Source organism: Gouania willdenowi, chromosome 1, assembly GCF_900634775.1.
Source record: "Gouania willdenowi chromosome 1, fGouWil2.1, whole genome shotgun sequence".
NCBI classification, from domain to species: Eukaryota; Metazoa; Chordata; class Actinopteri; order Blenniiformes; family Gobiesocidae; genus Gouania; species Gouania willdenowi.
Genome location: NC_041044.1, coordinates 40,698,128 through 40,720,611, shown reverse-complemented (window position 1 = coordinate 40,720,611; position 22,484 = coordinate 40,698,128). Strand labels below are relative to the sequence as shown.

The 22,484-nt window shown below is 39.3% G+C and overlaps 1 protein-coding gene and 2 pseudogenes across 1 annotated transcript in view; 1 reads left to right on the top strand and 2 right to left on the bottom strand.

Annotated features, from left to right (window-relative positions):
- The window catches only part of dok7b (docking protein 7b), a 131,194-nt gene that overhangs the window by 41,883 nt on the left and 66,827 nt on the right, over window positions 1–22,484 (top strand). The window lies entirely within an intron of this gene.
- On the bottom strand, window positions 7,292–10,021 carry LOC114467694 (peptidyl-prolyl cis-trans isomerase FKBP8 pseudogene; annotated as a pseudogene).
- On the bottom strand, window positions 18,268–20,918 carry LOC114467683 (peptidyl-prolyl cis-trans isomerase FKBP8 pseudogene; annotated as a pseudogene).

Below are 22,484 nucleotides of genomic sequence, written 5' to 3'. Positions count from 1 at the left end.
TGAGTTTTTCTGCATTAAATAATTCGGAATGAATGTCTTGCGCTTCATGTTTACATGGTAATAGTAATTCCCAAACTGAGGTTTACATGAAAAACCGGTTTATTTGGCTTTAGTTAATTCCACTTTAGGTTTGGGAGTTGGGAAGGCTCTGATTGGACAGGGGGCGAAAATGACGTATCACGTCGATAACGTCTATCGGGAGAAACACACAACCAACATTTTATTGTCGGTTGTAACACAGAAAACCACACATGAGAACTGTTTTCACCTTTACTTTGATTGTTGTTTTAATGCAACAACTCAACAGTAACACACTTTGGTCCACGGAGCGGAGGAGATAGGAACTAATCACCAGTAAATAAAGTCTAGTAAAACTCCGTCAAACAATAACCAGGAATAAATAGTTGCTTCCTGGTAAAGATAGTAGCTGTAACTGTGGTGAAGGATTCTAATGAAAGGGGCTGTCACCATGGGCATCGGGTCAGAATGCCCTTTTCAGACAATGAGACTGGATATCAGTTCAAGAGGTTTATTCGATCAGCTTCGGAGGCAACGAGGGTAACAGAAAAAAACATACATGAAATGATTAACCTCGGTGCTGAAAGACAAAATAAAATAATATTAGAATAATAAACAGAGAAGGTCCTCACGAAGGGAAGGAAGTGGGATTAGTTTTGCAACTGGTCTGATGTAGGTCTTGTCTTTCACTAGAACTTCAGCTGCCCTGATGAGTTCATCTTTACTTGGGATTAGTCGGGTCACTTCTCCTACAGGCCAAAGAGCTCTTGGTAGTTGGGGATCAAGGATCATAACAACAGTTCAACTTGAACTTTGGTTTGTCCCTTTTCCATTTCTGCCATATTTGTAGTGATGGTAGGTAGGATTTAATAAAATGTTTCCAGAAATGGTCAGACAGTATCTGTGTATGGCGCCAACGCCGTCGACTGAGGAGTTCAGAATCTGGATAAGATACCAGAGGGATTGATGCATCATGTCGTCCCATAACGAGAAGGTGGGGGTGACTGGATCAACATCTGCAATGTCTAAAGATACATAGCCAAGTGCTTGGCACTGACAGCTGCCGTTTTGGCGAGACACGGAAACAAGCAAGTATGAAACTCAGCTCCACTTGGCCTTTGCTATCCTCTGATCTAAAATATGCAACCACTCACACATAGGCTTTTTCAGAAGCATCACAAAAGATGTGGATGTCTCGAATTGTTTCTGGGGCATCCATGTTCTTAGAAGTGTAACAGCGAGGAATGGTGATTTGAGATAGGTGTTGTAGTTCTTCCTCCCAAGAATTCTAAGCTGTAAAAATGTCATGTGGAAGAAGGGGATCATCCCAATCTCTCTCTGTCCTCCACAGTTGTTGAACCAGAGCTTTTGCGCGAGTTGTGAAAGGTAGGAGGTAGCCTAAAGGGTCATACAGATGTGCAAGGACTCTATAGATGTGATGTATGGTAATGAGGTGTGTCTCCACAGACTTGAATTTGTAACCAAATTGGTAAGGTTTACAGTTCCAGAGCAGTCCAAGTGTGCGCTCCTGGGGGTCAGCCCTTTCTTCAGACAGCCAAAGTTCACAGCTTTCAGACCTTGCATCTCTAGGTAAGTGGTTGATGACATTAGGATCATTGCTTGCCCATTGATGGAGGTCGAAGCCTCCTGCTGAAAGAGTGGCTCTTAGTTTAACAAGGAGTGTTCGAGCTGAAGGAAAACTTTGAGAGCAATTATCAACATAGAAGCATTTGTTTACTGAATACAGCACATCTTTGTCTGATTGTTGGTCATCTTTTACATGGGTTTGCAGGGCATAAATCGCACAGCAGCGACTACAAGTGGTACCGAAAGGAAGAACTTGCCATTGATACACTGTTGGTGGAACGTCCTCTTTCATATCACACCAGAGGAATCGAAGAAGAGGCTTGTCTTGGGGCAGGAAGCAGATTTGGGGAAACATGCCTTTAATGTCCCCACTTATTGCTACAGCATGTTGTCTGAAGTGTAGCACCACACCGAGGAGGGATGGTCCCAGGATAGGTCCAGGTAAAAGATACTTATTGAGGCTTTGACCTTGGAAAGTGAATGAACAGTCGAAAACAATCCGATCTTTTTTATTGTGAGTAACATTGTGATGAGGAATATACCAAGCTTCTGATGCTGTAAACTTTGTCATGAGTCAGCTTCACCACATATCCAGCTTCCTCTAGCTTTGAAATTTGTTCACAGTATGAGCTTGCTTTGTCCAGGTCCTTGAATAGTCGAGATTTGATGTTACTGAGTCTTGACATTACTGCCGTTTGAGGTGTATTCAGAAGGTGTGAGTTTGCTTGCCTGAGAAGAGGAGTGCCATAGTGTTGAACACCATTAAATAAAACTCTTTTCGTTGCGGTTTTAAGAAGCTCCATGGCTTGTTTGTCTTGCCTCGATCTGATGACAACTTTCTCATTGTGTACAGGAAGGGTGTCAAGTTTCCAAAGTTTTTCAACATGGTAACGCAACTCTTTTGCAGGGGGTCCGATGGACAACAACAAGCATTGCGTAGACACTAGGGAATTGTGTGACTGAACTTCTCTGATTGGACCTTGGAGTGTCCATCCTAACAGGGTTTTGACAGCTACAGGGGATCCTGAAGGGCCTAACCTGATTGTGCTGTAGGAGTAATGAGATGAATGTGATCTGAGCCAATGAGCAATAGTGGTGATGCCTTTTCTATGGATGGGAGTGGAATGTCTTTTAGATGCTTGTATTTTTGCTGGAGGGTTTGTACAGGATAAGTGTGGTCAGAAAGTGCCAGCTGGGTTGCAGTGAAAGCATGTTGGATGGTAAAGGTCTTCTCTGGGTGTGCGGAGGGAGAGATCTGAAAACTGACAGATGAACCATGAAGAGTTTCAATGTCCTGCCGAACCGTTCTTAGTGATAATTTTTCTGATTGTCCAACCAGGTGGAGGTTTTGAGCAGCTGATTGAAGCAGAATTGTTCGTTGTGATCCATCATCGAGAACAGCGTATGTTTTTAAAGTTCGGTCACCATTGCGGAGAATCACATTGACGACTTTAAGGAGGACACCATTACTGTCAACTGGTCTGTCAAGGTACAGTGTCTTCACAGCAGGAACAGGAAAATTGTTGGTTCTCTGATTTACATCACAGAGTATCTGCAGATATCTCCTTTTGCAGGTGGCACAGAATTTCTTTAGATCACACTTTGCAGATTGATGAGTTCCAGCACAGCGCCAACAACGTCTGTTTTCCTTTATCCAATTGATCTTCTGATCCTTAGTCAGAACAGTATACTCTGGACATCTACTGATGTGGTGTTCTGTTGAACGACAATATGAACAAGTTGCTGTAGACTTCTGAAGGAGCTCTGAAGATTGTCTGGTCTCATTGGGTTTGTTTGTTCCATGTAGAATTGTTGTCATTGCTGATATTGATTTACATTGGTGTTTATGTTGATTGAGAGATGAGATGGAGTTTTCCTTTCTAGGTTGACGAGCTTCAGTTTGTAACCAAGATGAAAACATTTGTGAATCGTATGTTAGGACATCCTGATTGCGGCCTACATGGCGTTTAAATTGACTTTAATGTTCTGCTGGCAGTTTTTTAAGGAGCCGATCTACATCTGAACTGCAGAGAAGTTCAGCGTGTGATCACCACAAGTCGCACATGTACAGAACAACCGGAATTAACTTAAAGCGAATTTAAGTTTTGTTAACTGTTTACAAAAAAGAAGAATTATTTAATTCTGAATTAAAAACGGAATAAACCAGCCACCTAATTTGGAATTAAGTTAAATTTGGAATTAAATCACGCCAGTGTTTGTGTGATGTGTGTGTGCCCCTTTGCGTGTGTGAGATAGTTTTTTTTTTTTATTTTAGTTTCATCAGCTTAAGCAGTGTTTAAATGTGCTTTATATATAGACTTAACTTGTACACAATGGTGGTAATAGTTTAAAGATAAAGTCTGGTCTGTAATGGAATGAGGCTGGATTAATTACATTTAGACTGGGGTTAAAGTAACTTATCACATCTACTTCAAGTTGTTTGATTTATTTTTAAGGTACTTGTACTTTTTGTGTTAGTGTATGTGTGGGTATTGCTCTTTGTCCGAGTAGCATCCCTTAACCTAATAATGCAAATAAAACAAGTTCATTTTTGAGTAGTTGTAAATTGTGCTATAATACATACTAATGCTATACTATCATTCTCATTTCATCAGAAAACATCAAACAATGACAGACTTCATGATGTCAAAGACATGAAGTAACCACAGAGAGAAGCTGTGATTCAGAACATCCTCTACATCAGAGGTCTCATTCTCGCGGCTCGCGGGACGACAATTTGTGGCCCACAGGACAATGTGAAAATGTAATTGTTAGTGAGGCCCGTGTGTTTTATACTGTATTGTAATGATGTGACTCGAGCCGTTGTCAATGATTTATCAGCTTTTAATGGAAGTCCTTAAAACATTATGTACCCCTCATTCTCCGCTGATGCCCGCCCTTCCCCAGCCTCCCAGCCAATCAACATGCAGAACTCATATAAACAAAGACAAACATTGGCAGAGAAAGCCGCACGTAACGATGCTTCAAATGGCATCGGAAACCACAACACCTGTTAAACATTGAATAAACTACACGTGGAACATAACTCAGGAACATAGGACCTAGTCTGTTACAATATGAATGGCACTTTACAGCATTGCGCGTTGACGATGTCACCAAGGGAAGCACACCTCCGATGCCGCCACCCACCCACCTACTCGCCTCGGTTTTCGTCAACGAAACTTCGGTGTTGGCTGGAACGTACAGCTGATTCCATGGGGTTATAGAAAATAAAAGCCAGTAAATGCCTCTGTGGGTGCGTCCCATGGTTTCTATCGGCTATAATCGGCTAATGTCCCACTGTCCCGACGGATAGTCAACGCCCCACTGGCGATTGCCTTTTTTCCGCTGTCTATCTCGGTACTTTCTACCATCTACAAATGTCATGATGTTCATGTCATCACGAAATACATGAACACTGAGCGCAAAAAGAAAAGCGATTTCTGCCGAGTGGTTCATTATCTGCCTTGTTGTCGCCGGAAGAAAAAGCGGAAATTAGGTTCTCCGTGCGTCTGGTTGGCTAAACACGCGACTTTAACTTTATTGCTAAAAAAAAAAAAGAAAACTTTACTAGGAGAGCAACAGCAATTAGCTGACATCATGTCATGTTGGATTTTCTCAAGATACACTTTTTAAGTTTTTGTTTGAAATGTCATGACAGAAATTAAGATCTTATGTGCTCTGGAAAAGGAACAAAGAAAATCCATCAACTGTAGCAGCTGTAAATCTGTAATAACATCAACCAATGGAAAAAAACAAACAGTGTTTTTTAACCAATCACGTCTCCCTGTCTCCCTGCTTGTTCTCGACTACTTGCATGCACACTGAAAGTGCGTCACAGCTGACAGAGTTAAAACAGAGTTTTTGGTTTAACATATATAATGGTAAAGTTTAGTGTTTTCTTACTGCTGAATGAAACAACAAAATTATTACACAATATAAGCGATGAGCTGAGCTCCTCTTCTGCAGCAGCTGTGCACATGCATGTGAGTGAGACAGAGCAAAGAGGGGAGGGGGATAAAGGCAGAGCAGTCGGGGAGGCTACATTCAAAATCATGCTTGCTTTCGAAAATTGCCTACCCTACTTTTAAAGAACTGTTAGTAATGACGTTTATGAAGATTTTTTTTTTTACCAAAGTTTTTTTGTGGAATACCTGATGCGGCCCAGCCTCACCCAGACTCTGCCTATTGTGGTCCCCAGGTACTTTGAGTTTGAGACCCCTGCTCTACATGATTGTCACTGACATGAGGCATGTGTCCATGGATGAATAATAATAATAATAATAATGGCTTGGATTTATATCGCGCTTTCTTCGAGGCTTCATCTCCACTTGGGGCGACCACTGAGCCATGGTCGCCCCAAGTGGAGATGAAGTTTCACTACAATCATCCTCACTTTTAATCCAGGTCACATTTTGCCGTCAACGACACATTTTATATTTGACATTTAACAAAGCACATGGAGATAAAATATGAAGACTTTAAAGAATGTGAAGATTGCATTTAACACAAACAGCAAACTGTCTCTCACTGCTGATATATGGACACGTGTAGCTAATGAAGTCCACCTTAGGGTGACCTCTCACTACATTCACAATGGGAGGCTGAAAATATGTGTTTTTTAATCCGATTAATCAATGAATTTATTGACCAATTAATCGATTATGAAAATAATAATTTGTTGCAGCTCTAGTTGAGAGGGAGCTGGAAGACAAATCAACTGAACTCAGGCACATGCCTTGATGTCCAGTCAGACATTTTCTTTTTCCCTTACATTCTCACCTACCTCTTTTACCTCACCCCAGAATTTCTGTTTTCACAACATTTCATATGAAAATGATGTGTTCATATTGTTATGTTTCAGATAATAGAAATATAAAGTTTCATTAGCCAGGACAGAAACTAAGCTGCTAATGTGGGATGGTCAGTGACAATTCATATAAGCAAATGGTATGGTATAGTGGCTTCTTTGCTGGAATTATTTGTATTGATTGATAATTAATTTTTTCCTTCAAAAGTCAGTTTTAGTCAAATTATTTACATTTTCTTAGAAGTCCTAATTTTAGATCAAAGCTCCACATAAGGCATTACACAGTGAAGGATCTGATAAAAACACTTTGGCGTTTGGTTTGCTCACAGGTTCCAGTCAATTTTGATCACTGGGTTATTGTTCGCTAATATTAAATTTTCTAAGAATTGTGTTACAATAAATATAATTTTGGACAGTGTTGATATTTTTCTTTTCTTTCCACATTAATAAAAACATTTGGAGAATGTTCTTAAACAACTGAATTTTTTCATTTTTCCTTATTGTACATTATATTAACTGACATCAATGCCTTTAATTGTAAAACAATATATTTTCCCTTTGGTCTGTATTTCCATCATAAGTTTGGTCTTAAATTTTAAGGTAGTATTAAAAAGTCTTAAATATACTGTATATTCTTATATTCTTCCAACCTGTAGTCACCCTGTATTTATCATTATGCTTGTAACCTATTTGAATAGATGCTTGTAAAATAAAAACGTACACATTGTAAACATAATTTTTTTTTACATTTAAACTTTTATTAAACCTCGATTTCAGATGGCACTCCTGGCAAACAAAAGTATTCAAATTAATAATTCATGTTTTTGAATATTAATTACCTTTTGTTCCCCAACAAAATGCATCTTGTAACTGTAGAGGATGATGACATCATTTGTCACAGAGAACAGAGAGTGACAGTGAGGAGGTCATAAACTGATAAATATTTTCACCCTCATGGACCACATGGTCAGAATGCACTGCCAGATGTGCTCCAGTGTTTAAGTCATGTCGTTACTACAGTTCTTGAATCACTTTCTAGCATAGATGGCCACAGACAGAGCGATGCCGCCAATGGCTACTACAGTGGCACCAAGCAGCCACTTCCAGCTCAAACCCCATGCTGACTTGGCCTGATGTTTGTGGGTGCTGGACGGGTTCTCCAACATCTTCTCATCCATGGCTTGCTGTGCTGCTTCATGCTCACGGTGCTTTTTCATCATCGTGGAGAGCTCATCTTGAACTGTTTTGTTGTGTGGCTCCAGCTCCAGGGCCTTCCGTAGTGTTTGAATGGCCTCTGAGTATTTATCCTGCAAGGCCAGGACCTTGCCCGTGTGGAAAAGCGCTTTCACATTTTCAGGCTGATATATCAGCACTGCGCTGTAGCACGTTAGCGCTGCATCATATTGTTCTAGTTTCATCATAGAAGCAGCCATGTTGTTCAAACATTTCACTTTCAGTTCCATCAGCTTGTTCTCCTCTTCAGAACTAATATCATCTTCAGAAATGGACTGTGTTATTTCCATGGCAGCAGCATACTTTTGGATGGCGTAGTCGTAGGCTCCGCGCCGATACTGGACATTGCCTTGCTCCTTCCTGCAGGTGGCCAGAGCAATCTTCTCAGTGGGGGACAGCAGCTTCAGGTCTGGAGCATCAATAGCTTTTAGCAGCTTCACTTCAAGTGACAGATTAGCCATTGATGGAATCTCAGGGTAAAGATTTCCACTGAGTCCATATGCATATATTCCATCTGTCTGGATGAGCGCCTTCTCTCCCATTCCCATGAGTCGCACCGCCACATCCAGTGCCAGGATCACTTCTTTGTTTCCCAGAGTGAACCAGAACTCCGGCAGCTCCTCGACCAACGTCCCATCCAACAGACGTGTTATTAGACTAATCTTCACAATCTGTCCAACTTGTGGCCAACTGTCTGTTCCTCCTCCAGGCTGTAGCACCTTTTTCTTTAGCAGACCATTACTGAAGATATCAAACCACTCATCAGCAGGCGGTTGGAGGTCAGTTTCTCTCCTCATGGACTGATCCATGACAATCTCATTCCCACTCTTCATGACTGGTACACTGTCACTGCTTTGGTAAACAACCTGAAACACAAGAAAACACATTATGAGTATTACTAAAACAAACTAGATTACCATTATTAGCTGGCAGCTTCTGAGCAGGGTTGGGGTCAGTTATAATTGTAATCATGTAATTGATAATTAATTACAAAGATGGTGTAGTTATAATTGTAATTTAAAAAATTTGTTGCTGTTGTAATCTCATTAAATTCTAGTTGAGGTTAGATAATTTACTTTGTAATTGCAATTGCCTTTAAAATTCTAAATAAAATATATCAATTGTAATTTAACAATAAACTGGTGAACCATGTTCTACACATATGTAGTTAACAATTATTAAAATGTTTATATGAAGCTTTCCCACATTTTACCATTTTAAAAGTGTATTTTACAGCTGACTCAAGACCCGTTATCATATGAGATGCTAACAGAAAGCTAACACAAGAGAAAGGTTAACTTTTATTTATTTTTTTTATTTCTCATGATAACGGGTCCTAAATTAGCCTTAAAATACACTAAAAACAAATATATATCATCTAATTACTTTCCTATCTCTTGGTTATCTTAAGACTTCCTAATCAATGAAAATATAGATTTTAATATTTTTGGTGTGGGTGTCTGAGCCATTTTTATTAAATGGTAAAATGTGAGAAAGCTTGATATGGAACATATTTTAATTAACTACATACTGTATGTGTAGAACTGTAACATGGCAATTACATTATAATTACATTTTAATTACAATTATGACAGCAACATATTTCTAAAATTACATTTATGATTAGGCCATAATTGTAATTATCAATTGCGTGATTACAATTATGATTGACTCCAACCTTGCTTCTGAGTCACTATTGAAGTGTCACACGTGTCCAGACATGGGACACTGGTGGCACAGGAGCCACAAGCAGCCTTTGGTCTAATTTTGTGCTGCCGTTAGCATAAACATACAAAATGACATAAATACACAAAACAATAGCAAAACAATGCACAGAATTACTCTTAAAACACACAAAAAGATTATTAAAATACACACACAAAAATGACAACAAAATGATAACCAAACCACTGAAAAATATACAGGATTACATAAAACAAATAAAAACATAAACAAAAATAAATAACAACGTACACAAAAGACAACAATAAAGTAAACTGGGAGAAAAATTATACAATATTACAGAAAAAAATATGCTAAATTACAAAAAGATACACAGAATAATATAAAAACAACAGATTCATATATTAAAACACAACAAAGACATATTAAAGGAGAGAAGAATCAGAATCATTAAGCAAAACACTTGTTGTTAGATTGTCCTTTGTGCCAAAAGATGGTTGTAACATGAGATTTACCGTTTAAGAGTAGCTCAGGGGCTGTGTCTTATTTGTGGGAAGGATGTTAATTCCGGGACGTATTAGTGTTTCTTTGAATCAGGGGTTGTTCCAGCTGTTTCCTATTCTCTCCTATCTGCAGCTTTGAGCTTTCACTCTGTTTTTTCTCTCCTGAGGAAGTGACTGCTCTATGAGCTCTGGGTTTTTAGTTCTGCCTTTTGTTCTATTTTTTGAGTTCTACTTCTTGCTCTTCCTTTGATGTTCTGTGATGTGGGGTTCTTCCCCGGCATAGCAACGGCTGTTCTAAACTCCTCAGTTGCCACGGTTACATGATGTTTTTTTAATTTGGAATGAGTTTTTCTGCATTAAATAATTCGGAATGAATGTCTTGCGCTTCATGTTTACATGGTAATAGTAATTCCCAAACTGAGGTTTACATGAAAAACCGGTTTATTTGGCTTTAGTTAATTCCACTTTAGGTTTGGGAGTTGGGAAGGCTCTGATTGGACGGGGGGCGAAAATGACGTATCACGTCGATAACGTCTATCGGGAGAAACACACAACCAACATTTTATTGTCGGTTGTAACACAGAAAACCACACATGAGAACTGTTTTCACCTTTACTTTGATTGTTGTTTTAATGCAACAACTCAACAGTAACACACTTTGGTCCACGGAGCGGAGGAGATAGGAACTAATCACCAGTAAATAAAGTCTAGTAAAACTCCGTAAAACAATAACCAGGAATAAATAGTTGCTTCCTGGTAAAGATAGTAGCTGTAACTGTGGTAAAGGATTCTAATGAAAGGGGCTGTCACCATGGGCATCGGGTCAGAATGCCCTTTTCAGACAATGAGACTGGATATCAGTTCAAGAGGTTTATTCGATCAGCTTCGGAGGCAACGAGGGTAACAGAAAAAAACATACATGAAATGATTGACCTCGGTGCTGAAAGACAAAATAAAATAATATTAGAATAATAAACAAGTCAACTTAAAGTTACTTTCTAAAGGAAATAATGGTAAATGAAGTACTTGATAACTAAAACCCTAATGAAGACACCTTACCATTGCTGAACTGCTACCCCATGTGAAGATCCAAACCTGAGTGCAGGGGACTGCCATCTTAAATAAGCACTGATCAGGTGAATGCAACCTACTAATCAGTGACAGAATGCAAACCGCATGCAATCAAGGGGGAAAAAAGGAAAAAAAAACAAGGAAGTGTACTGAAGGGAGGTGCAGTAAAAAAGAGAGAGAGAGAACCTGTAGGAAAAACTAGTGATCTTTGCTACGATCGCCCCTTATTTCTAGTGAGAAATAAAATAAAATAAAAAAATCAACTAGAGAAGGTCCTCACGAAGGGAAGGAAGTGGGATTAGGTTTGCAACTGGTCTGATGTAGGTCTTGTCTTTCACTAGAACTTCAGCTGCCCTGATGAGTTCATCTTTACTTGGGATTAGTCGGGTCACTTCTCCTACAGGCCAAAGAGCTCTTGGTAGTTGGGGATCAAGGATCATAACAACAGTTCAACTTGAACTTTGGTTTGTCCCTTTTCCATTTCTGCCATATTTGTAGTGATGGTAGGTAGGATTTAATAAAATGTTTCCAGAAATGGTCAGACAGTATCTGTGTATGGTGCCAACGCCGTCGACTGAGGAGTTCAGAATCTGGATAAGATACCAGAGGGATTGATGCATCATGTCGTCCCATAACGAGAAGGTGGGGGTGACTGGATCAACATCTGCAATGTCTAAAGATACATAGCCAAGTGCTTGGCACTGACAGCTGCCGTTTTGGCGAGACACGGAAACAAGCAAGTATGAAACTCAGCTCCACTTGGCCTTTGCTATCCTCTGATCTAAAATATGCAACCACTCACACATAGGCTTGTTCAGAAGCATCACAAAAGATGTGGATGTCTCGAATTGTTTCTGGGGCATCCATGTTCTTAGAAGTGTAACAGCGAGGAATGGTGATTTGAGATAGGTGTTGTAGTTCTTCCTCCCAAGAATTCTAAGCTGTAAAAATGTCATGTGGAAGAAGGGGATCATCCCAATCTCTCTCTGTCCTCCACAGTTGTTGAACCAGAGCTTTTGCGCGAGTTGTGAAAGGTAGGAGGTAGCCTAAAGGGTCATACAGATGTGCAAGGACTCTATAGATGTGATGTATGGTAATGAGGTGTGTCTCCACAGACTTGAATTTGTAACCAAATTGGTAAGGTTTACAGTTCCAGAGCAGTCCAAGTGTGCGCTCCTGGGGGTCAGCCTTTTCTTCAGACAGCCAAAGTTCACAGCTTTCAGACCTTGCATCTCTAGGTAAGTGGTTGATGACATTAGGATCATTGCTTGCCCATTGAGGGAGGTCGAAGCCTCCTGCTGAAAGAGTGGCTCTTAGTTTAACAAGGAGTGTTCAAGCTGAAGGAAAACTTTGAGAGCAATTATCAACATAGAAGCATTTGTTTACTGAATACAGCACATCTTTGTCTGATTGTTGGTCATCTTTTACATGGGTTTGCAGGGCATAAATCGCACAGCAGCGACTACAAGTGGTACCGAAAGGAAGAACTTGCCATTGATATGTTGCACCCTCAAGCAGACATGACTCCGTCTCATCATTCGGCAACTTTATTCTTCCCAGTTCAAGTACTTTTTGTGTAGTTTTCAACACATACACGGACTAGCTGCACACTGCTAACCACTGCCGGAAAAACACCACCGGCGCCCGCTGATGACGTCACCCCAACTCTGCCCGAACATAAAATATAAGCTTAATTAACATGGAAATTAAGAACATTTTCACTTTTCTTTTTTAACCGTTTCAGTGTAATTTCCCCTATAAAAAATGCAAATCAAATAATAATAATAATAATAATAATAATAACAATGCAAGTCAAATAATAATAATAATAATAATAACAATGAACATTTATTCTAGGTTGCAACAGATACACTGTTGGTGGAACGTCCTCTTTATATCACACCAGAGGAATCGAAGAAGAGGCTTGTCTTGGGGCAGGAAGCAGATTTGGGGAAACATGCCTTTAATGTCCCCACTTATTGCTACAGCATGTTGTCTGAAGTGTAGCACCACACCGAGGAGGGATGGTCCCAGGATAGGTCCAGGTAAAAGATACTTATTGAGGCATTGACCTTGGAAAGTGAATGAACAGTCGAAAACAATCCGATCTTTTTTATTGTGAGTAACATTGTGATGAGGAATATACCAAGCTTCTGGTGCTGTAAACTTTGTCATGAGTCAGCTTCACCACATATCCAGCTTCCTCTAGCTTTGAAATTTGTTCACAGTATGAGCTTGCTTTGTCCAGGTCCTTGGATAGTCGAGATTTGATGTTACTGAGTCTTGACATTACTGCCGTTTGAGGTGTATTCAGAAGGTGTGAGTTTGCTTGCCTGAGAAGAGGAGTGCCATAGTGTTGAACACCATTAAATAAAACTCTTTTCGTTGCGGTTTTAAGAAGCTCCATGGCTTGTTTGTCTTGCCTCGATCTGATGACAACTTTCTCATTGTGTACAGGAAGGGTGTCAAGTTTCCAAAGTTTTTCAACATGGTAACGCAACTCTTTTGCAGGGGGTCCGATGGACAACAACAAGCATTGCGTAGACACTAGGGAATTGTGTGACTGAACTTCTCTGATTGGACCTTGGAGTGTCCATCCTAACAGGGTTTTGACAGCTACAGGGGATCCTGAAGGGCCTAACCTGATTGGTGCTGTAGGAGTAATGAGATGAATGTGATCTGAGCCAATGAGCAATAGTGGTGATGCCTTTTCTATTGATGGGAGTGGAATGTCTTTTAGATGCTTGTATTTTTGCTGGAGGGTTTGTACAGGATAAGTGTGGTCAGAAAGTGCCAGCTGGGTTGCAGTGAAAGCATGTTGGATGGTAAAGGTCTTCTCTGGGTATGCGGAGGGAGAGATCTGAAAACTGACAGATGAACCATGAAGAGTTTCAATGTCCTGCCGAACCGTTCTTAGTGATAATTTTTCTGATTGTCCAACCAGGTGGAGGTTTTGAGCAGCTGATTGAAGCGGAATTGTTCGTTGTGATCCATCATCGAGAACAGCGTATGTTTTTAAAGTTCGGTCACCATTGCGGAGAATCACATTGACGACTTTAAGGAGGACACCATTACTGTCAACTGGTCTGTCAAGGTACAGTGTCTTCACAGCAGGAACAGGAAAATTGTTGGTTCTCTGATTTACATCACAGAGTATCTGCAGATATCTCCTTTTGCAGGTGGCACAGAATTTCTTTAGATCACACTTTGCAGATTGATGAGTTCCAGCACAGCGCCAACAACGTCTGTTTTCCTTTATCCAATTGATCTTCTGATCCTTAGTCAGAACAGTATACTCTGGACATCTACTGATGTGGTGTTCTGTTGAACGACAATATGAACAAGTTGCTGTAGACTTCTGAAGGAGCTCTGAAGATTGTCTGGTCTCATTGGGTTTGTTTGTTCCATGTAGAATTGTTGTCATTGCTGATATTGATTTACATTGGTGTTTATGTTGATTGAGAGATGAGATGGAGTTTTCCTTTCTAGGTTGACGAGCTTCAGTTTGTAACAAGATGAAAACATTTGTGAATCGTATGTTAGGACATCCTGATTGCGGCCTACATGGCGTTTAAATTGACTTTAATGTTCTGCTGGCAGTTTTTTAAGGAGCCGATCTACATCTGAACTGCAGAGAAGTTCAGCGTGTGATCACCACAAGTCGCACATGTACAGAACAACCGGAATTAACTTAAAGCGAATTTAAGTTTTGTTAACTGTTTACAAAAAAGAAGAATTATTTAATTCTGAATTAAAAACGGAATAAACCAGCCACCTAATTTGGAATTAAGTTAAATTTGGAATTAAATCACGCCAGTGTTTGTGTGATGTGTGTGTGCGCCTGTGCGTGTGTGAGATAGTTTTTTTTTATTTTAGTTTCATCAGCTTAAGCAGTGTTTAAATGTGCTTTATATATAGACTTAACTTGTACACAATGGTGGTAATAGTTTAAAGATAAAGTCTGGTCTGTAATGGAATGAGGCTGGATTAATTACATTTAGACTGGGGTTAAAGTAACTTATCACATCTACTTCAAGTTGTTTGATTTATTTTTAAGGTACTTGTACTTTTTGTGTTAGTGTATGTGTGGGTATTGCTCTTTGTCCGAGTAGCATCCCTTAACCTAATAATGCAAATAAAACAAGTTCATTTTTGAGTAGTTGTAAATTGTGCTATAATACATACTAATGCTATACTATCATTCTCATTTCATCAGAAAACATCAAACAATGACAGACTTCATGATGTCAAAGACATGAAGTAACCACAGAGAGAAGCTGTGATTCAGAACATCCTCTACATCAGAGGTCTCATTCTTGCGGCTCGCGGGACGACAATTTGTGGCCCACAGGACAATGTGAAAATGTAATTGTTAGTGAGGCCCGTGTGTTTTATACTGTATTGTAATGATGTGACTCGAGCCGTTGTCAATGATTTATCAGCTTTTAATGGAAGTCCTTAAAACATTATGTACCCCTCATTCTCCGCTGATGCCCGCCCTTCCCCAGCCTCCCAGCCAATCAACATGCAGAACTCATATAAACAAAGACAAACATTGGCAGAGAAAGCCGCACGTAACGATGCTTCAAATGGCATCGGAAACCACAACACCTGTTTAACATTGAATAAACTACACGTGGAACATAACTCAGGAACATAGGACCTAGTCTGTTACAATATGAATGGCACTTTACAGCATTGCGCGTTGACGATGTCACCAAGGGAAGCACACCTCCGATGGCGCCACCCACCCACCTACTCGCCTCGGTTTTCGTCAACGAAACTTCGGTGTTGGCTGGAACGTACAGCTGATTCCATGGGGTTATAGAAAATAAAAGCCAGTAAATGCCTCTGTGGGTGCGTCCCATGGTTTCTATCGGCTATAATCGGCTAATGTCCCACTGTCCCGACGGATAGTCAACGCCCCACTGGCGATTGCCTTTTTTCCGCTGTCTATCTCGGTACTTTCTACCATCTACAAATGTCATGATGTTCATGTCATCACGAAATACATGAACACTGAGCGCAAAGAGAAAAGCGATTTCTGCCGAGTGGTTCATTATCTGCCTTGTTGTCGCCGGAAGAAAAAGCGGAAATTAGGTTCTCCGTGCGTCTGGTTGGCTAAACACGCGACTTTAACTTTATTGCTAAAAAAAAAAAGAAAACTTTACTAGGAGAGCAACAGCAATTAGCTGACATCATGTCATGTTGGATTTTCTCAAGATACACTTTTTAAGTTTTTGTTTGAAATGTCATGACAGAAATTAAGATCTTATGTGCTCTGGAAAAGGAACAAAGAAAATCCATCAACTGTAGCAGCTGTAAATCTGTAATGACATCAACCAATGGAAAAAAACAAACAGTGTTTTTTAACCAATCACGTCTCCCTGTCTCCCTGCTTGTTCTCGACTACTTGCATGCACACTGAAAGTGCGTCACAGCTGACAGAGTTAAAACAGAGTTTTTGGTTTAACATATATAATGGTAAAGTTTAGTGTTTTCTTACTGCTGAATGAAACAACAAAATTATTACACAATATAAGCGATGAGCTGAGCTCCTCTTCTGCAGCAGCTGTGCACATGCATGTGAGTGAGACAGAGCAAAGAGGGGAGGGGGATAAAGGCAGAGCAGTCGGGGAGGCTACATTCAAAATCATGCTTGCTTTCGAAAATTGCCTACCCTACTTTTAAAGAACTGTTAGTAATGACGTTTATGAAGATTTTTTTTTTTTTACCAAAGTTTTTTTGTGGAATACCTGATGCGGCCCAGCCTCACCCAGACTCTGCCTACTGTGGTCCCCAGGTACTTTGAGTTTGAGACCCCTGCTCTACATGATTGTCACTGACATGAGGCATGTGTCCATGGATGAATAATAATAATAATAATGGCTTGGATTTATATAGCGCTTTCTTCGAGGCTTCATCTCCACTTGGGGCGACCACTGAGCCATGGTCGCCCCAAGTGGAGATGAAGTTTCACTACAATCATCCTCACTTTTAATCCAGGTCACATTTTGCCGTCAACGACACATTTTATATTTGACATTTAACAAAGCACATGGAGATAAAATATGAAGACTTTAAAGAATGTGAAGATTGCATTTAACACAAACTGTCTCTCACTGCTGATATATGGACACGTGTAGCTAATGAAGTCCACCTTAGGGTGACCTCTCACTACATTCACAATGGGAGGCTGAAAATATGTGTTTTTTAATCCGATTAATCAATGAATTTATTGACCAATTAATCGATTATGAAAATAATAATTTGTTGCAGCTCTAGTTGAGAGGGAGCTGGAAGACAAATCAACTGAACTCAGGCACATGCCTTGATGTCCAGTCAGACATTTTCTTTTTCCCTTACATTCTCACCTACCTCTTTTACCTCACCCCAGAATTTCTGTTTTCACAACATTTCATATGAAAATGATGTGTTCATATTGTTATGTTTCAGATAATAGAAATATAAGGTTTCATTAGCCAGGACAGAAACTAAGCTGCTAATGTGGGATGGTCAGTGACAATTCATATAAGCAAATGGTATGGTATAGTGGCTTCTTTGCTGGAATTATTTGTATTGATTGATAATTAATTTTTTTCCTTCAAAAGTCAGTTTTAGTCAAATTATTTACATTTTCTTAGAAGTCCTAATTTTAGATCAAAGCTCCACATAAGGCATTACACAGTGAAGGATCTGATAAAAACACTTTGGCGTTTGGTTTGCTCACAGGTTCCAGTCAATTTTGATCACTGTTATTGTTCGCTAATATTAAATGTTGTAAGAATTGTGTTACAATAAATATAATTTTGGACAGTGTTGATATTTTTCTTTTCTTTCCACATTAATAAAAACATTTGGAGAATGTTCTTAAACAACTGAATTTTTTCATTTTTCCTTATTGTACATTATATTAACTGACATCAATTCCTTTAATTGTAAAACAATATATTTTCCCTTTGGTCTGTATTTCCATCATAAGTTTGGTCTTAAATTTTAAGGTAGTATTAAAAAGTCTTAAATATACTGTATATTCTTATATTCTTCCAACCTGTAGTCACCCTGTATTTATCATTATGCTTGTAACCTATTTGAATAGATGCTTGTAAAATAAAAACGTACACATTGTAAACATAATTTTTTTTTACATTTAAACTTTTATTAAACCTCGATTTCAGATGGCACTCCTGGCAAACAAAAGTATTCAAATTAATAATTCATGTTTTTGAATATTAATTACCTTTTGTTCCCCAACAAAATGCATCTTGTAACTGTAGAGGATGATGACATCATTTGTCACACAGAACAGAGTGACAGTGAGGAGGTCATAAACTGATAAATATTTTCACCCTCATGGACCACATGGTCAGAATGCACTGCCAGATGTGCTCCAGTGTTTAAGTCATGTCGTTACTACAGTTCTTGAATCACTTTCTAGCATAGATGGCCACAGACAGAGCGATGCCGCCAATGGCTACTGCAGTGGCACCAAGCAGCCACTTCCAGCTCAAACCCCATGCTGACTTGGCCTGATGTTTGTGGGTGCTGGACGGGTTCTCCAACATCTTCTCATCCATGGCTTGCTGTGCTGCTTCATGCTCACGGTGCTTTTTCATCATCGTGGAGAGCTCATCTTGAACTGTTTTGTTGTGTGGCTCCAGCTCCAGGGCCTTCCGTAGTGTTTGAATGGCTTCTGAGTATTTATCATGCAAGACCAGGACCTTGCCCGTGTGGAAAAGCGCTTTCACATTTTCAGGCTGATATATCAGCATTGCGCTGTAGCACGTTAGCGCTGCATCATATTGTTCTAGTTTCATCATAGAAGCAGCCATGTTGTTCAAACATTTCACTTTCAGTTCCATCAGCTTGTTCTCCTCTTCAGAACTAATATCATCTTCAGAAATGGACTCTGTTATTTCCATGGCAGCTTCATACTTTTGGATGGCGAAGTCGTAGGCTCTGCACAGATAAAGGACATTGCCTTGCTCCTTCTTGCAGGTGGCCAGAGCAATCTTCTCAGTGGGGGACAGCAGCTTCAAGTCTGGAGCATCAATAGCTTCTAGCAGCTTCACTTCAAGTGACAGATCAGCCCCTGACGGAATCTCAGGGTAAAGATTTCCACTGAGTCCATATGCATATCTTTCATCTGTCTGGATGAGCGCCTTCTCTCCCATTCCCATGAGTCGCACCGCCACATCCAGTGCCAGGATCACTTCTTTGTTTCCCAGAGTGAACCAGAACTCCGGCAGCTCCTCGACCAACGTCCCATCCAACAGACGTGTTATTAGACTAATCTTCACAATCTGTCCAACTTGTGGCCAACTGTCTGTTCCTCCTCCAGGCTGTAGCACCTTTTTCTTTAGCAGACCATCTCTGAAGATATCAAACCACTCATCAGCAGGCGGTTGGGGGTCAGTTTCTCTCCTCATGGACTGATCCATGACAATCTCATTCCCACTCTTCATGACTGGTACACTGTCACTGCTTTGGTAAACAACCTGAAACACAAGGAAACGTATTGTAAGTACTACTAAAACAAACTAGATTACCATTATTAGCTGGCAGCTTCTGAGCAGGGTTGGGGTCAGTTATAATTGTAATCATACAATTGATAATTAATTACAAAGATGGTGTAGTTATAATTGTAATTTTAATTTTAAAAAATTTGTTGCTGTTGTAATCTCATTAAATTCTAGTTGAGGTTAGATAATTTACTTTGTAATTGCAATTGCCTTTAAAATTCTAAAAAAAATATATCAATTATAATTTAACAATAAACTGGTGAACCATGTTCTACACATATGTAGTTAACAATTATTAAAATGTTTATATGAAGCTTTCCCACATTTTACCATTTTAAAAGTGTATTTTACAGCTGACTCAAGACCCGTTATCATATGAGATGCTAACAGAAAGCTAACACAAGAGAAAGGTTAACTTTTATTTATTTTTTTTATTTCTCATGATAACGGGTCCTAAATTAGCCTTAATATACACTAAAAACAAATATATATCATCTAATTACTTTCCTATCTCTTGGTTATCTTTATACTTCCTAATCAATGAAAATATAGATTTTAATATTTTTGGTGTGGGTGTCTGAGCCATTTTTATTAAATGGTAAAATGTGAGAAAGCTTGATATGGAACATATTTTAATTGTTAACTACATACTGTATGTGTAGAACTGTAACATGGCAATTACATTATAATTACATTTTAATTACAATTATGACAGTAACATATTTCTAAAATTACATTTATGATTAGGCCATAATTGTAATTATCAATTGCGTGATTACAATTATGATTGACTCCAACCTTGCTTCTGAGTCACTATTGAAGTGTCACACGTGTCCAGACATGGGACACTGGTGGCACAGGAGCCACAAGCAGCCTTTGGTCTAATTTTGTGCTGCCGTTAGCATAAACATACAAAATGACATAAATACACAAAACAATAGCAAAACAATGCACAGAATTACTCTTAAAACACACAAAAAGATTATTAAAATACACACACTAAAATGACAACAAAATGATAACCAAACCACTGAAAAATATACAGGATTACATAAAACAAATAAAAACAAACAAAAATAAATAACAACGTACACAAAAGACAACAATAAAGTAAACTGGGAGAAAAATTATACAATATTACAGAAAAAAATATGCTAAATTAGAAAAAGATACACAGAATAATATAAAAACAACAGATTCATATATTAAAACACAACAAAGACATATTAAAGGAGAGAAGAATCAGAATCATTAAGCAAAACACTCGTTGTTAGATTGTCCTTTGTGCCTAAAGATGGTTGTAACATGAGATTTACCGTTTAAGAGTAGCTCAGGGGCTGTGTCTTATTTGTGGGAAGGATGTTAATTCCGGGACGTATTAGTGTTTCTTTGAATCAGGGGTTGTTCCAGCTGTTTCCTATTCTCTCCTATCTGCAGCTTTGAGCTTTCACTCTGTTTTTTCTCTCCTGAGGAAGTGACTGCTCTATGAGCTCTGGGTTTTTAGTTCTGCCTTTTGTTCTATTTTTTGAGTTCTACTTCTTGCTCTTCCTTTGATGTTCTGTGATGTGGGGTTCTTCCCCAGCATAGCAACGGCTGTTCTAAACTCCTCAGTTGCCACGGTTACATGATGTTTTTTTTAATTTGGAATGAGTTTTTCTGCATTAAATAATTCGGAATGAATGTCTTGCGCTTCATGTTTACATGGTAATAGTAATTCCCAAACTGAGGTTTACATGAAAAACCGGTTTATTTGGCTTTAGTTAATTCCACTTTAGGTTTGGGAGTTGGGAAGGCTCTGATTGGACAGGGGGCGAAAATGACGTATCACGTCGATAACGTCTATCGGGAGAAACACACAACCAACATTTTATTGTCGGTTGTAACACAGAAAACCACACATGAGAACTGTTTTCACCTTTACTTTGATTGTTGTTTTAATGCAACAACTCAACAGTAACACACTTTGGTCCACGGAGCGGAGGAGATAGGAACTAATCACCAGTAAATAAAGTCTAGTAAAACTCCGTAAAACAATAACCAGGAATAAATAGTTGCTTCCTGGTAAAGATAGTAGCTGTAACTGTGGTGAAGGATTCTAATGTCACCATGGGCATCGGGTCAGAATGCCCTTTTCAGACAATGAGACTGGATATCAGTTCAAGAGGTTTATTCGATCAGCTTCGGAGGCAACGAGGGTAACAGAAAAAAACATACATGAAATGATTGACCTCGGTGCTGAAAGACAAAATAAAATAATATTAGAATAATAAACAAGTCAACTTAAAGTTACTTTCTAAAGGAAATAATGGTAAATGAAGTACTTGATAACTAAAACCCTAATGAAGACACCTTACCATTGCTGAACTGCTACCCCATGTGAAGATCCAAACCTGAGTGCAGGGGACTGCCATCTTAAATAAGCACTGATCAGGTGAATGCAACCTACTAATCAGTGACAGAATGCAAACCGCATGCAATCAAGGGGGAAAAAAGGAAAAAAAAACAAGGAAGTGTACTGAAGGGAGGTGCAGTAAAAAAGAGAGAGAGAGAACCTGTAGGAAAAACTAGTGATCTTTGCTACGATCGCCCCTTATTTCTAGTGAGAAATAAAATAAAATAAAAAAATCAACTAGAGAAGGTCCTCACGAAGGGAAGGTAGTGGGATTAGTTTTGCAACTGGTCTGATGTAGGTCTTGTCTTTCACTAGAACTTCAGCTGCCCTGATGAGTTCATCTTTACTTGGGATTAGTCGGGTCACTTCTCCTACAGGCCAAAGAGCTCTTGGTAGTTGGGGATCAAGGATCATAACAACAGTTCAACTTGAACTTTGGTTAGTCCCTTTTCCATTTCTGCCATATTTGTAGTGATGGTAGGTAGGATTTAATAAAATGTTTCCAGAAATGGTCAGACATTATCTGTGAATGGCGCCAACGCCGTCGACTGAGGAGTTCAGAATCTGGATAAGATACCAGAGGGATTGATGCATCATGTCGTCCCATAACGAGAAGGTGGGGGTGACTGGATCAACATCTGCAATGTCTAAAGATACATAGCCAA